Below are 4,121 nucleotides of genomic sequence, written 5' to 3' on the forward strand. Positions count from 1 at the left end.
CTCTCTTATCCACAGGCATGTGTATGAAGTCATGTGAGCATACAGTGAAAAGGCTGCAGTCTGCCAGCCCTGTAGGAAGAGTGCTCTCATCAACAGCCAACTATGCTGGAACTCTGATTTTAGACTTCCAATCTCCAGAACTGTGAGAAATTTCTGTTGTTTAAGGCATTCAGTCTATGGTATTTTATTATGACAGCCTGAGCTGAATAAAATAGCTCCACTCTAGAAAACCCTGCTCTGGTTCTTCTCCATCTGTGCTTCTCCCTAGCACAGGGTCCTCAAAGGCCTTCCAAAGAAAAACTTTACTACTCATTCTGAATCATACTCCAGATACTCAGGATTCCAGACATACCTGCCATGTGGACCTATGCTTCACCAACCACATCTCATTCAGGACTGAGGACTGACCTCTCCAGCAACTGCAAGTCCTGCCTGCAGACATTCTTGAGCTCTCAACTCCTTTTGGAATTATCTCCCTAGAAAAAGTCACCCCAAAAGGTCCTGTCCCTTCCTGGACCAGTCCATATCCAATCCCTGGTGAACATAGGAGTAAGGAGGCCCCAGATCCTTTCCCTAACTTAGAACAGTTCCAGAGTGTCCCTTGGGGTTGGCCAAGACCTCAACTGAGACTGCATTGCAACCCACATTCTCGCTGTGCCAAACCTTCTTCTCCCCTTCATTTCCCCATCACCAATGGTGATCCCCAAATCAGTCCTTACAAAACCTCATGCATGCCGATCTCCACCTCAGAGTCAGTTCCTAGAGAACACAACCTGCACAATGTAGCCAAACAGCCTGAAGGCCTGGTGCTGAGGCATGAATGCACATTCACAGGTACCAGAGGCAGTCACATGGATGCTTGACATAGATGCCAGAACTTGGATGAAGCTGTAATGCATAAACTGGATATACATACACACTCATACAAGACTTGTGGCAATCAAGAGATGGAACCAGAGGTGGAAGGAAAAGGGGCCAGGCAGCAGGACTGCTCTCCCCTGGCCAGTGCCATATTGCATCATAGAGCTGCACAGAGTCCAAGAATTCCAAAATAGAACTGGCTGCCTAGTTGTTTTGAAGATTGATTTGTCAAAGCAGGAGGAATACACATATCTCTCTCTCTATATATAGATAGATAGATAGATAGATAGATAGATAGATAGATATAGATATAGATATATAGATATATAGTTATATGTATATGTAATTGATGTATGTATGTATATGTATATAAATATTTTATTTAAAAGGTTGTTAGCTCACTTTATATCCTGTAAATATTTAGATATATGGTATGTGGGCCCCACAAATGGTTAGGGCAGAACACTTGTTTTAGATTTAATTCTACCTTGAAATTTTCTCAAATATATGTCTGAGTTCTAAAAATATTTAATTAAGCACTTCTAAGGGCCTTTTTGGCCCCTACTTTAGGAATGTTCCCCTTGAGAATATGATCCCAAGGATCCTCTAAGAATAAAGTCCTTAGAGTCCCTGCCTCAGGATCACCAGTGACTTATCTCGATCTGTTACCATTCCACAATGTGTATGTACCATAAATCATCACATTGTACCCTTTAAGGATATATAATCATATCTGTCAATAATTCTTCAGCAAGGTTAAAAAATAAAAATATATTAAAAATAAATGTAAAACCTTCACCCAAGCCCAGGTCCTTTGGTGAACCACACAGTCACGGCAAAGACTTAGAAATTAAAATGACGTTGGATCTACTACCCACAGGAGGGTAGACTGACTCTAACTGCTTTGATTGCCTGATAAAACAAAAGAAATTCACATTTTCAGCAGATTTAATAGGACTCAGAGATTTAGAGCATAATACTGAAAATGTCCAGGATACAACCTAACATAACTTAACATGAAATAGTCCCAAAGAAACATGACAAATTTGCAAATAAGAAGACAATGACTTGGGGCATCTGGGTGGCTCAGCTGGTTAAGTGACAGACTCTTGATTTGAGTTCAGGTCATGATCTCAGGTCTTTGGGATCCAGTGAGCCCCATGTCGCTGGATATTCTCTCTGTCTCTCTCACCTTCCCTACCCCTCACTTGTGCACTCACACTCACACTCTCTCTCTCAAATAAACAAAATCTTAAAAAAAAAAAAAAAAAAAAGACAATGACTTGATTTTATGACAAGCCCAGAGAGACCAGAGGTTTACAGTTTACTGTTTATTATCCCATTGGGTGATAACAAGTGAGGCTCATCTTAAACAAATGTCTTAAGTAGGTTTAATAGATAACAATTGCCCCTTAAGGGTTACAGGCAGGTGAGGATCAACTCCTTTGCCACGAGGCTTTAATGAAAACAAGCCTTGGAGCACTTATCTCAACATTTATTAAGCAAATATTTATAAGCCAGTATGTTCATACATATTTTGTAAGCTCAATGAATATTGCTTTAGAGGATCCAGTCACACAGGTTCACTCAAGGCACGTGCCACATATTTTACAGAAAATGTTTTCTGTTGGCCTCACACTGAATATCCGGCCACCTGATTCTCCCAGCATCTGGATTCAGGTCCATATAAGGAGAGACACTTAAATGAAGCCTCAGTGTATTCTGTATTCTTGTACCCAGATAATGGAAGGAGTAAGGAATATCTTCATAATCGTTTAGCAAAGCCACATGATCTAGTATAGCAAGGGAAACCTATTTCTAACACCTACTATGCTAATTAACAAGTCACTTATTTCAGCAATAAAAATTTATTTATGGCATTATTGTATTATGAAGAAAAGGCTCCAGTGTTGATGTAGATAATAGAGCTTGAGAATTTTTAGTAGTCACCTCTGGAGTGTGGCCTTTCTAATAAAATGCTAGATTACTGGAGTCAGTTAAAATTAACTAATGCACCATTTATATTATACAGTCTCTGAAGTTTTTTACAAATAAATTACAGACATTGTAATACCATTTTTAGTGGCACATGGGTCACATATACTATGGCTTTTCCAATGTCCCTCCCTGAGTACCCATGTTTGAATATGATCATGATGTCATCTTGTGGCAAATCTTTATCATTGCTCTATTTGTGATGTTTAGGAAATTAATACTTGAAAGATGACTTGGAATGTATTACAAGTAGGGTGCTTGAGTGGCTCAGTTGATTAAGCATCTTCCTTTAGCTTAGGCCATGGTCCCAGAGTCCTGGGATCAAGCCCTGCATCAGACTCCCTGATCAGTGGGGAGCCTACTTCTCCTTTTCCCACTCCTCCTTTGTGCACATGCTCTCTGTCAAGTAAATAAATAAAATCTTTTTTTTAAAGGAATATAACACATGTATAACTATACTTACCAATTACTAATATCCCACAGAGGACTCAAAGTCAAGTTAGAGACATAAAGAGCACCAAGTTGGAACAGATATTAACAGAGATTCATGAGACATAACCTAAAAGCAGTATGCTCAATAGTTCCGTTGATGAATCCTTGTGCACATCCCACACAGACCCTCCAAACAAAGAACCTACAAGTAGAAAATATGGTGGAATTTTCAGCAACAATTTGACAAAGTGAAAAGTATTGCAGGAAAGTGCTGTTTTAGATAACAGGGAGTCTAACAGCAGAATTAAGTGTTAGTTTTCAGCTCTTTATGGTTCTATTTAAGCATTTCTGGTTATCAGTAGTCCATGCAAGACCTAGCCCAGAACATTTATGTGTGTTTGAGTGAGGACAATTAGGTTGTATGTAAACTTAATATAACCGCTTAAATGATCAACTCTAAGTAGTCAATTAAAGGAGAAGCAATGCCCTAAAAGCCAAATTAACAAAGCCACAAAAATCTATTTACTTCCTTGAGTAACATATGAAAAGTAATGATATAAAAATTGGTTTCTTTACTCAGTTACTTAAAACTTCACCTCAGTGCATTCACACAATGTCTTTTGATCCCAGACCTGAAGGTAGTCATTACACTTGGCTCAGCATCAGGCTGGGTGGTCAGCTGTAACCGTATCTTGCACTTGGTTCATCTTAATTGCACAGTCAGAAGACAAGTGGTTGAAACCCTGGGCATATTCACAGACACTACCTTCTTGTTATTAACTTTGCCACTGTTCTGCCAAAATCCATCTCGTAGTAGCTATCAGACTTAACCT

The sequence above is a fragment of the Canis lupus genome, chromosome 7 (assembly GCF_003254725.2).
Source record: "Canis lupus dingo isolate Sandy chromosome 7, ASM325472v2, whole genome shotgun sequence".
Taxonomy (NCBI): domain Eukaryota; kingdom Metazoa; phylum Chordata; class Mammalia; order Carnivora; family Canidae; genus Canis; species Canis lupus.